The following is a 13,520-nucleotide window of genomic DNA, read 5'->3' as shown; positions in this document are numbered from 1 at the left end:
TTTTTAATTTTCCAGACTGATTTCCGCTGTAAATAACTTTCCAAAATTTCCAAAAGTTGCTTGTTTATGAGTGGACTTGGTGATATTCTAGTCTTTAGTTCCATATCTGTATCTTAGGATACGTTTTCACTTACCATCTTAATACCTACTTTTTTTTTACTTTTCAAAAATCATGGTAAAATTATATAACAAAATTTACCAGTTTATTTTCAAGTGCATAATATATGTGTTAATTACACCAAGTTTTAAACTTTGGCCCAGGAATAACATGGTTTTAGTGTAGGTTCTCTATAAATTTTCTCTGCCTCTATCATAGTTTACAAATATGAAAACCACATTCTTGCTATAGCAATTATTTTATTCAGGGTTGCATCTTTGTGTTCTTCCATAGGATTCTATTTCCACAACATATGTTCATTTTCTTAAAAGTATAATGCTCTTAAAATTCTGTGTCCTATAGCTTTTTTTTACTTCATTTAAATATCTCAGTACTAAGCTTGCTTATTATAGTCAGATGGGTTTTAATTGATGCTAATGAGTTTTAGCTTGACAGTCTGATCCCTTTATTTTCAGGCTATTAATAGTTCTTTAACCTTATTCAGAAATAGCCATCTCACACATGAATGTTTCTTGGTTACAGCTGAATAAAAGGTGTAATTGACTTAGTTTCTATTTATCACTATTAGAAAAATGAACTTAGCTACAAAGACTGAATTTCTTATTGTTTCCTCAAAACTTTGCCAAAACACCTCTTTGGGCCTCATTTATTGGTTTAGCAAATGTTTACTGAGCACTTACTTTGTGCCTGACACTATTCTAGGTGCTGCTGGTAAAACAGACTGAAATCTCTGCCCCTGTGGAGTTTTTCAGTGTTGGAAGACAACAGAAAATAAGAGAAGTATATAGTATGTTAGATAATGAACAGTACTCTTGAGAAAAGAACAGGAGGATAGTATGGATTAGTAGTTTCTGCTTCTGCTAAGTTGCTTCAGTTGTGTCCGACTCTGTGTGACCGCATAGACTGCAGCCTACCAGGCTCCCCCGTCCCTGGGATTCTCCAGGCAAGAAAACTGGAATGGGTTTCAATTTCCTTCTCCAGTGCACACTGGAATGGGTTGCATTTCTTTCTCCAATGCATGAAAGTGAAAGTGAAGCTGCTCAGTCGTCTCCGACTCCTAGCCACCCTGTGGACTGCAGCCCACCAGGCTCCTCCATCCATCGGATTTTCCAGGCAAGAGTACTGGAGTGGGGTGCCATTGCCTTCTCCAGGATTAGTAGTTGGGAGGTTGCAATTTTAAATCGGTGGCCCAGATAGGCCTTCATGACAGGGTGACAACTGAGTTAAAGGTGTGGAGGTGAGGAAGTGAGCCACTTGGGTATCTCTCAGAAAAGCATTCCAGAGAGAGGACAGAAAAGGGGAAATTGGAATCCTCACTGCTGATGTAATGCAAGATGGTTTGGGCAGTTTGGTGGTTGCTCAAAAAGCTAAACAGAATTACTGTACAACCTAGTAATTCCACTCCTAGGTGTATACCCAAAAGACTCAAAAGCAGTGACTTAGTCGTACATGCATGTTGCTAGCACTATTTCCAATAACCCAAAGAGGGAAACTGGCCAGATGTCATCAGATGAAAGGATAAATTCTATATTCATGATGGTGGTAATATTCATGGTGGTGGTTTAGTCCCTAAGTTCTGTCCAACTCTTCAACCCCATGGGCTGTAGCCTACCAGGCTCCTCTGTCCATGGGATTCTCCAGGCAAGAATACTGGAGTGGATTGCCATTTCCTTTTCCAGGGGGTCTTCCTGACCTAGGAATTGAACCCAGATCTCCTGCACGGCAGGCAGAGATTCTTTACCAACTAAGCTGTGAGGGAAGCCTTTGTATGTTCACACAATGGACTATTAGCCATAAAAAGGAATGAAGTAATGATACATGCTACATCAAAACACATGATGCTAAGTGAAAAAAATCAAAAATAGACGGTTATGTAATTATATGAAATACATACAGTAGAGGCAAATCCAGAGAGACAGCAGATTGGTGTTTTCCAGGAGCTGTGAGGAGGAGGGAAGCAGGAGGAACTGCTCAATGGTAACGGTTTTCTTTTCAGGGTGATGACAGTGTTCAGGCACTAGAGAGATGAGGGTTGCACAACATTGTCAGTGTACTGAATGCCACTGAATTGTTCACTTTAGAATGGTTAATTCTACAGTATGTGAATCTTCTAAAAAAAATCTTAGCAAACTAGGAATATGAATGAAACCTTAACCTAGTGTATACCTAGTAAAAACATAGCTAGCATAATGATGAGAAGAAGAAAAAGAAGGGCCCTGAATCGGGATCACGCCTGGCTCAAGGAAGAGCAGCAAGACTAACGGAGCTGCAGTAGAGTTGAGGGGAGGGAGAACAGTAGTAGGAGATGTGGCCCGAGATGTGACGTTGCACTATAGAGCCTTACAGGCAATTGTGAAGATTTGATTTTTATTCTGGGGTAGGAAGCCATCAGTGGATTTTGAACAAAGGAATGTTTTTGTTTTGTGTTTTTTGTTTTTTATAAAAAGTATGAAAAAGCTGGCTTAAAACTCAACATTCAGAAAACTCAGATCATGGCATCCAGTCTCATCAGTTCAGTTCAGTCGCTCAGTTGTATCCGACTCTGCAACCCCATGAGTTGCAGCACGCCAGGCCTCTCTGTCCATCAACAACTCCCAGAGTTCACTCAAACTCAAGTCCATCTAAGTCAGTGATGCCATCCAGCCATCTCAATATCTGTCGTCCCCTTCTGCCCCCAATCCTTCCCAGCATCAGAGTCTTTTCCAATGAGTCAACTTTTTGCATGAGGTGACCAAAGTACTGGAGTTTCAGCTTTTAGCATCATTCCTTCCAAAGAACACCCAGGACCGATCTCCTTGCAGTCCAAGGGACTCTCAAGAGTCTTCTCCAACACCACAGTTCAAAAGCATCAATTCTTCGGCTCATCACTTCATGGCAAATAGATTGGGAAACAGTGACAAACTATTTTCTGGGCTCCAAAATTAATGTAGATGGGGACTGCAGCCATGAAATTAAAAGACGCTTCTTGGAAGAAAAGCTATGACAAACTTAGCATATTAAAAAGCAGAAACATTACTTTGCCAACAAATGTCCATTATAGTCAAAGATATGGTTTTTCCAGTAGTCGTGTATGGATGTGAGAGGTGGACCATAAAGAAAGCTGAGTGCCAAAGAATTGATGCTTTTGAACTGTGGTGTTGGAGAAGACTCTTGAGAGTCCCTTGGACTTCCAGGTGATCAAATCAGTCAATCCTAAAGGAAATCAGTCCTGAATATTCATTGGAAGGAATGATGCTGAGGCTGAAGCTCCAATACTTGGCCACCTGATGGGAAGAAATGACTCATTAGAAAAGACCCTGATGCTGGGAAAGATTGAAGGCAGGAGGAGAAGGGGACAACAGAGGAAGAGATGGGTGGATGGAATCACCGACTCGATGGACATGAGTTTGAGCAAGCTCCAGGAGTTGGTGATGGACAGGGAAGCCTGGCGTGCTGCAGTCCATGGGGTTGCAAAGAGTCAGATACTACTGAGCAACTGAACTGAACAGAGAAATGTAGTTGATACAGCAAGGTGATTCACTTATATATATACATATATGTTTATGTGTATATTCTTTTTAATATCCTTTTGCTTTATAGGTTATTATAGGATATTGAATATAGTTTCCTGTGCTATACAGTAAATCCTTGTTTGTCTATTTTATATATGGTAGTGTGTATCTGTAATCTCAAATTCCAAATTCATCCCTCCTCCTTTCCCCTTTGATAGCCATAAATTTGTTTTCTATGTCTGTGAGTCTGTTTTGTAAATAAGTTCATTTGTATCATTTAAGATTCCACATATAAGTGATATGATATTTGTCTTTCTCTGTCCAACTTACTTCACTTAGTATGGTTATCTCTAGGTCCATCCATGCTGCTGCAAATGGCATTATTTCAATTTTTTAATGGCTGTGTCATATCCAAGTTTGTGTCTGTGTGTGGGTGTGTACCCCACATTATCCATTCATCTGTCAATAGACATTTAGGTTGCTTCCATGTCTTGACTACTGTAAATAGTGCTGCTATGAAAATTGAAGTTCATGTATCTTTTTGAGTTAGACTTTTCTCCAGATATATGCCCTGGAGTGGGATTACTAGAACATATGGTAACTCTATTTTTAGTTTTTTAAGGAATCTCCATACTGGTTGTTAGTTCACATTCCTACCAACAGCATAGAAGGGCTTCCCCTTTCCCACACCCTTTCCAGATGAATACAGGAGTGTTTTATACCTCAATGAAAAACAAAAATTCTTAACTACAGTCAACAGGATCACTCTACTGCTGATTTGAGAATAGGACGTGGGGGACCAAGGGCAGAATCAGGGAGATCAGCTTGGAAGCTACTGTAATAATCCAGGTGGGAGATAACAGGGATCTGGGTTAGGATGGTAAGAGTACAGGTTTATAAGTGGTTCAATTGGGGCTAGATCGTGAAAGTTGAGCCAACAGAATTTGTTGATGGTTTTAGGATGTGAGATGTGAGAGAGAAAGTGTTTGGGGAAGAGCACAATCAGTAGCCTAAACAACTGGGAAGAGAATGTTGATATTAACTGAAATGGAAAAGGCTGAAAGAGGAGCAGATTTGGGAGGGAAGGTAGGGACTTTGATTTGGGGCATGTTTGAATTTGAGATGCCCATTAGATATCCAGTTGGGGAGGTCATGGACATTCTCATGTGTGAGCTTGGAGTTTAGGGGAGAGGTCCAGGCTATCAGTAACATTTAAATCTTTCAAGTCACAAGAGTGAGATCTCCAAGGGACAGAGTAGAGGTAGAGAACAGACAGAGTCCACAGATAAAGCAGAGAGATGAGAAGGAATCGGCAGAGGAGACTGAGGAGTGGCTAGTGATGTGAGGACACCAGGGAAATGGCTGTATCCCTGACTTCAGATGTACTATTTGTAAAATGTGGGTAATAACTTGTTCTGAAGTTCTTGGGTTTTATTATTCTGTTTTGGTTATACCTATATATAATTTGTTCTTAGAAGAAAGTGAATTCAGAAAGTGTGTTCTTGAAACTCTATCTTCAGCTGATTTTTATCTGTTGAGTTTCTTGTTCTGTAAATTTTACTTCCTACTTAAACAGCTTCAAGAGATTTTCCTTGATACTAATATTATAAGCTTCAATCCCAAACTCCACAGTAAAGCCTCCCTGTAGCTTAAAGGGGCAGTTTGGTGGAGTGGCTAAGAGCCCAGGGCCTGCAGCAGACTGCCTAGATTGGAGTTCCTGCCCAGCCAACGACTAGTTTTTACTTTGGGCTCTGTGCTTCAGTTTCTTCATTTGTAAAATGCAAGTAACACTACCTACTCCTAGAGTTAAGGGAATTAAATGAGTTAATATGTGTATATAGCACTTAGAGTAGTGATTGGCATACAGGAAGGTAAGTCATCATTGTTACTATTATTGTTAGTCTATTACTACCATTCCTGATTTTATTTCTACCTTCTTTTATTCAGATTGAACGGCCCTAATCTTCCCCCCTATTTTTCACTTCCACCTTCCAACACCACTTTTTTTTTTATTTTTATTTTTTATTTATTTATTTTTAATTTTATTCTACTTCTAAACTTTATAATATTGTATTAGTTCTGCCAAACACCGAAACAAATCCACCACAGGTACACATGTGCTCCCCACCCTGAACCCTCCCCCCCCTCCCCACACGATCCCCCCGGGTCGTCCCAGTGCACCAGCCCCAAGCATCCAGCATTGTGCATCGAACCTGGACTGGCAACTCATTTTGGTCAACTTTCTTTTTCCTAATCCAGTACCAAGTACCTTTTCCTAACCTAGTACCTTTTTTTCCCTAACCTAGTACCCAATGATTCTTTCTCAAGAATCATTGTTCAAGCATACAGTACTGAAGGTAGGCATACCATTAGCTTTCAGTGTTTCAAACACACCAGACTTCTATTTTTAGGGAACATGTATGAACACTCCTAGGTCTGGGTCATAATTGTCTTTTATAAATAGTATTAGGGCATTTCCCCTAAATTAAACTGCCTTGTACTTGATCACACCAAGGTTCTCCTCATACTCATACTCACACACCTCGATTCTCTGATTTTGAGGTCGTTCCACAACCTCACTTCTGATCCGGTTTCCGTAGTGTAGTGGTTATCACGTTCGTCTCACTTCTGTCTCTTTGGTATTCGACCACCTGGAAAGTCTTGCTTTCATCAACCAACTTGGAGAGCGTACTGTGCTCCTCTTCTACTGTTTTTAATCCTTCATACTGAAAAATATCTATTTATCCATACCAGTGGATTATATGGTGGTGTGAAGGGAGTTCAGCCTTGCAATAAGATAGTCCTAGATTTAAATCCTGGGTTTCAACCTAGCCAGCTGTGTGGCCTCCAGTGAATTACCTAAATGTGTCGTGCCTCAGCTTCCTCATCAGTGAAAGGTGTGTGTGTGTGTGTGTGTGTGTGTGTGTGTGCATATGCAAGGCATATATAGAAATAATTTGGCACTGGCCTGGAAAACAGTAGGCCCTCAATAAACGCAGCTGCTTATCCTAATACCATGAATGTTAGTGTTGTTTCTGCTTACTGGGTGGATCCCAGTAAGGATCCCAGGGTTTCCTTCCAGCAGTAGTAACAGTGTAACAGCAATGAGAACAGTCATGACAGGGGCAGCAGCAGGTGCCCGGAGCCAACGTGAGGAACTCCGCCTGTGGCAAAAACGTGAGGAACTCCGCCCGTGGCAAAGGGATCCTTACTGCTTACCCAGTGGATCCAGGGAACTCGAAGCAGGGATGGCGTCGGTGAACTGGATACAATAGCTTTAATTAAATATCAATTAGATATATAAAGAGTAATAGAATAAGGATAGCTCAGCAGGAAAATTCAGTGGAGAAAAGAGGCTGAATAACTTGGTTTACGTGGAAAGCTAATAAAATTCCAAAATAAGGAATTTGCATCACCTACATAGGCTGCAGGTGTCCTCCCATTCTCCTGAAGGAGAGGAGACACTAAGGCCTCCCTGGTCAGATTTTAGAAGCCCAGGCATAATTAGTAGGCTTGACGAGCCTCCATGCTACAGATGGGAATTCAGCCAGAAGGTGAGAGAAAGAATGACATGGGGAGACCAAGCTTCGGTGAACAAGGTCTGCACTTTATTTTCCAAAGTAGTTTTTATACCTTAAGTTGTGCATAGAGGATAATGGGGGAAGGGGTAGGGTCAGCAGTAAGCCAGGCTTTCTTCCTGCAAACTTATTAAATGCAAAAGTTTAGGTGATTTACATAATCTTCTGGCCCGGAAGCCTGTCAACATTTTAAGATCCTTCTTTCAGAAAACTTATTTTTCTCTAAAGGTGATTATTCTAAAGTCAGGCACCACCCTCCAAAAGCATTAGAAAAAGTTGCATTCCTATAGGGCAAAGGTGTGGTGGGCTATAACAAGAAAAGAATTAACTCAAGGGTCCAAGGTTACAAACACTAAAGCTATTACTTACATTCCTATACACCAATTATATTAATCAGTACACTCCCAGGGACACAGTAGGTAAGGGATATGGAAACTTAGGAGCAAACATTGGCCCAACAAGTGAAAAACCCTTCGCCAATACAATTTCCAATCAATCTTTTAACTGCTCAAAGGAATCTGCATTTAGACAGTTTAGAACATTTCATGCCTCTCACGGTTGGGAGGCTCTGAACAATCACATGTGGCCGGAAGAACCTACTCAGGCAGGCTAGAGGACTTCCAAAGGAGTTTGTAGGTTGAAACACCCTTGGCATGCCCAGGAACTTTATTAACTGGAGCTGTAAGTTAGCTCTTTTTTAGAGAGAGAGATGGTGGTGGGGGACAGCCCCCTGTAAAGTCAGAGGTGTAGGTGAGAGCACAAAGCAGTAAAGTAGGCAGACTCTGGTTTTGGGGGTAGATGCTCGAGAATTTCCAGGGGGACTCCTGAGGCTCAATCCCGCCTTTGCGTATGCTGAGCCTCCTTCCTCATGACCTTTGCCACGGGCGGAGTTCCTCACATTGGCTCCCGGCACCTGCTGCTGCCCCTGCCATGACTGTTCTCATTGCTGTTACACTGTTACTACTGCTGGAAGGAAACCCTGGGAATACATATCAGTGGAATCTTCTCATTGACAGCTTTAGAAGCAATCCATCAGCACTGTGGTGATCTGTAACTTTGGCTTATAGTTCCCAGGTCTGGCGATACATTCCTCCAAACTGTTAGGTCGATAACATCTTATCACAGAGCTTCCGTTATACATGCTATAATTCTCTAATGTTGGAAATGAGGGTAGTTATGGCTTTTCCTGTCACAACAATGATAAGACACTGACTCATTAAAAAATGAGTACAGAATCCAATCTGCTTTGGAGGAAAACATTTCTTCTGTGAAAGAATCTCATGTTTACAGGAAACTTTTTAAATGATTATTACCAGGAATTCATTTCCAGGGATCTCAGCTGCTTGTCTGAGATGAGCAGTATTACTAGTATTATTACATTATTACTAGTATTAGTATTAACTAATACTAGTAATTTTATTAAAAAGTGTCATTGTATATACCAGCAGTAAAGTAGCCTTTCCTTTGGTGGTTTAGTCACTAAGTCATGTCTGACTCTTGTGACCCCATGGACAGTAGCCTGCAGGCTCCTGTGTCCATGGTATTCTCCAGGTAAAAATACTAGAGGGGGTTACCATTTCCTTCTCCAGGGGATCTTCCTGACCCAGGAATAGAACCCGGGTCTCCTGCATTGCAGGCAGATTCAGCCTTTCCTTTAGTAAAGCTTTGAAATGATTAAAAAGTCCCTGCTTTTCTCAGAAATTTGGGATATTTTCAGTAGATCTGGGAACAGCTCTGTTTGCCCCTTATCTCCTCCTTTCCTGCCCTCCATTTCCTCCAATGTATCTACCTGGGCATGGAACAACAGACTGGTTCCAAATAGAAAAAGGAATATGTCAAGGTTGTATGTTGTCACCCTGCTTATTTAACTTATATGCAGAGTATATCATGAGAAACGCTGGGCTGGAAGAAGCACAAGTTGGAATCAAGATTGCCGGGAGAAATATCAATAACCTCAGATATGCAGATGACACCATCCTTATGGCAGAAAGTGAAGAAGAACTAAAGAGCCTCTTGATGAAAGTGAAAGAGGAGAGTGAAAAAGTTGGCTTAAAGCTCAACATTCAGAAAATGAAGATCATGGCATCCGGTCCCATCACTTCATGGCAAATAGATGAGGAAACAGTGGAAACAGTGTCAGACTTTATTTTTTTGAGCTCCAAAATCACTGCAGATGGTGACGTCAGCCATGAAATTAAAAGATGTTTATTCCTTGGAAGGAAAGTTATGACCAGCCTAGACAGCATATTAAAAAGCAGAGGCCTTATCTTTCCAACAAAGGTTCATCCAGTCAAGACTATGGTTTTTCCAGTAGTCATGCATGGATGTGAGAGTTGAACCATAAAGAAAGCTGAGCGCTGAAGAATAGATGCTTTTGAACTGTGGTGTTGGACAAGACTTTGAAGAGGCCCTTGGACTGCAAGGAGATCCAACTAGTCTATCCTAAAGGAGATCAGCCCTGAGTGTTCATTGGAAGGACTGATGTTGAAGCTGAAACTCCAATACCTTGGCCACTTGATGCGAAGAGCTGACTCATTTGAAAAGACCCTGATGCTGGGAAAGATTGAAGGTGGGAGGAGAAGGGGATGACAGAGGATGAGATGGTTGGATGGCATCACCGACTCAATGGACATGAGTTTGATTAAACTCTGGGAGTTAGTGATGTACAGGGAGGCCTGGCATGGTGCAGTTCATGGGGCTGCAAAGAGTTGGACACGACTGAACTGAACTGAGCTGAACTGAACATAGAACAGAAAGAATGCTTAAAGTTGTGCAAGTTTCTTTTTCTTGACAAAAATGTTGGGAATAGAAAGGGGCATTTCTACCTAGCAAATCTTCAGTATCTTAAGTATCCTTGAGTAAATCAGTAAATATCTCAAGCTTAGAAAATTAGGCCATTTAATCAGTTGTCTATTTATTGATTGATTTATCCTAAAGGCCAGATTGATTATTTTCTTTGCAGCCAAAGATGGAGAAGCTCTATACAGTCAACAAAAACAAAACTGGGAGCTGACTGTGGCTCAGACCATGAACTCCTTATTGCCAAATTCAGACTTAAATTGAAGAAAGTAGGGAAAACCACTAGACCATTCAGGTATGACCTAAATCAAATCCCTTATGATTTTACAGTGGAAGTGAGAAATAGATTTAAGGGCCTAGATCTGATAGATAGAGTGCCTGCTGAACTATGGAATGAGGTTCGTGACATTGTACAGGAGACAGGGATCAAGACCATCCCCATGGAAAAGAAATGCAAAAAAGCAAAATGGCTGTCTGGAGAGGCCTTACAAGTAGCTGTGAAAAGAAGAGAAGCAAAAAGCAGAGGAGAAAAGGAAAGATATAAACATCTGAATGCAGAGTTCCAAAGAATAGCAAGGAGAGATAAGAAAGCCTTCCTCAGCGATCAATGCAAAGAAATAGAGGAAAACAACAGAATGGGAAAGACTAGAGATCTCTTCAAGAAAATTAAAGACACCAAGGGAACATTTCATGCAAAGATGGGCTCGATAAAGGACAGAAATGGTATGGACCTAATAGAAGCAGAAGATATTAAGAAGAGGTGGCAAGAATACACAGAAGAACTATACAAAAAAGATCTTCACTACCAAGATAATCACGATGGTGTGATCACTGACCTAGAGCCAGACATCCTGGAATGTGAAGTCAAGTGGGCCTTAGAGAGCATCACTACGAGCAAAGCTAGTGGAGGTGATGGAATTCCAGTTGAGCTATTTCAAATCCTAAAAGATGATGCCATGAAAGTGCTGGATTCAATATGCCAGCACATTTGGAAAACTCAGCAGTGGCCACAGGACTGGAAAAGGTCAGTTTTCATTCCAATCCCAAAGAAAGGCAATGCCAGAGAATGCTCAAACTACCGCTCAGTTGCACTCATCTCACATGCTAGTAAAGTAATGCTCAAAATTCTCCAAGCCAGGCTTCAGCAATAGTGAACCGTGGACTTCCAGACGTTCAGGCTGGTTTTAGAAAAGGCAGAGGAACCAGAGATCAAATTGCCAACATCTGCTGGATCATGGAAAACGCAAGAGAGTTCCAGAAAAACATCTATTTCTGCTTTATTGACTATGCCAAAGCCTTTGACTGTGTGGATCACAATAAACTGTGGACAATTCTTCAAGAGATGGGAATACCAGACCAGCTGACCTGCCTCTTGAGAAATCTGTATGCAGGTCAGGAAGCAACAGTTAGAACTGGACATGGAACAACAGACTGGTTCCAAATAGGAAAAGGAGTTCGTCAAGGCTGTATATTGTCACCCTGCTTATTTAACTTATATGCAGAGTACATTATGAGAAACGCTGGACTGGAAGCAGGACAAGCTGGAATCAAGATTGCCGGGAGAAATATCAATAATCTCAGATATGGAGATGACACCACCCTTATGGCAGAAAGTGAAGAGGAGCTAAAAAGCCTCTTGATGAAAGTGAAAGAGGAGAGTGAAAAAGTTGGCTTAAACTTCAACATTCAGAAAACGAAGATCATGGCATCTGGTCCCATCACTTCATGGGAAATAGATGGGGAAACAGTGGAAACTGTCAGACTTTATTTTTCTGGGCTCCAAAATCACTGCAGATGGTGACTGCAGCCATGAAATTAAAAGGCACTTATTCCTTGGAAGGAAAGTTATGACCAACCTAGATAACATATTAAAAAGCAGAGACATTACTTTGCCAACAAAGATCCGTTTAGTCAAGGCTATGGTTTTTCCTGCGGTCATGTATGGATGTGAGAGTTGGACTGTGAAGAAGGCTGAGCACTGAAGAATTGATGCTTTTGAACTGTGGTTGGAGAAGACTCTTGAGAGTCCCTTGGACTGCAAGGAGATCCAACCAGTCCATTCTGAAGGAGATCAGCCCTGGGATTTCTTTGGAAGGAATGATGCTAAAGCTGAAACTCCAGTACTTTGGCCACCTCATGTGAAGAGTTGACTCATTGGAAAAGACTCTGATGCTGGGAGGGATTGGGGGCAGGAGGAGAAGGGGATGACCGAGGATGAGATGGCTGGATAGCATCACCGATTCGATGGATATAAGTTTGAGTGAACTCCGGGAGTTGGTGATGGACAGGGAGGCTTGGCGTGCTGCGATTCATGGGGTCACAAAGAGTCGGACATGACTGAGCGACTGAACTGAACCTGATTCTAGGGTGATATCACCAGGTCAAGCCCTGGCATATAGGATCAGCTCCCAATTAATGTACTACTTTGTCCTGGATGCAACAGGAGTAGAGCCCTTTGTCTCAGGCCCAGGAGCACAGCTTCCTTCCAGGCTTGAAAGAAACAGAGACAAGAGAAGTTAGCGATGTGGTTCTGGCTCTGCAGTTAGACTTGGGTCACCCCTGCTCTGACACTGGGCAGCGGTGTGAGCCTGGGCAAGTGACTTTGCTAATTCCATGCCTCAGAGGTTACTGTGAGAATCAAACATGATAGTCCATGTTAAGCACATAACCGAATACTTCAGCAGTGCAGAATAGACTGTAAAGTTTAGCTGCCATTAATAATTGTCATTATTTGAGTTGGAGGTAGAGAGCTTGAAAACTGGGTGAGATTTGACATCATCCTCCCCATGGAATAATATCCCTTGAAGGACAGGAAGGACCGAAATACCTGGGTGCCTGTGTGCATGCTAAATTGCTTCAGTCATGCTCAGCTCTGTGGGACACTATGGACTGTAGCCTGTCAGGCTCTGTCCACGGAGTTCTCCAGGCAAGAATATAATGGAGTGGGTTGCCGTGCCCTCCTCCAGGGTATCTTCCCAACCTAGGGATCAAACCTGCATCTGTTATGTCTCCTGCATTGGCAGGTGGGTTCTTTACCACTAGTGTCACCTGGGAAGCCCCAATACCTGGATAATTCCCCTTTATCTGCAACGTCAGGGTTTCCACCTGGGATTGGTGGGTAAGGATCAGATAAGCCAGGTTTCTTATCCACGGTTGTATCTGATGCTTCCTCCAGTACTTTAAATGTAGCGGGTCATAATACATACTTATTTTATTGCTGGAGAAGAGATTAAGTACCAACCGGAGTCAGCTCAGGTCATAAGGTCCATTTGTACCAATTTCAACTGTGTCATGGCTTAGGGGATTCTCCCTGTACCCCCAGGGCTCTCTCTTCAGGCTCCCAGGGTTACTTACTTACCTAGATTCAAAATCTATCTCCCTGGACAGGTGAAATGCTTCTCAATGTCTTCCCTCCTTCCTTGCCGCCAGACTGAGCATTCTCCAGGGGTCACAAATTTCCCTTAGGAGAGTTCAGCCCAGTGACTTAGTAAGGGAGCTTAGTTCTAAGAGTAACTCATAACATGAGATCTTTAC

The sequence above is a fragment of the Bos taurus genome, chromosome X (assembly GCF_002263795.3).
Source record: "Bos taurus isolate L1 Dominette 01449 registration number 42190680 breed Hereford chromosome X, ARS-UCD2.0, whole genome shotgun sequence".
NCBI classification, from domain to species: domain Eukaryota; kingdom Metazoa; phylum Chordata; class Mammalia; order Artiodactyla; family Bovidae; genus Bos; species Bos taurus.
This window is presented reverse-complemented; position numbering follows the sequence as displayed.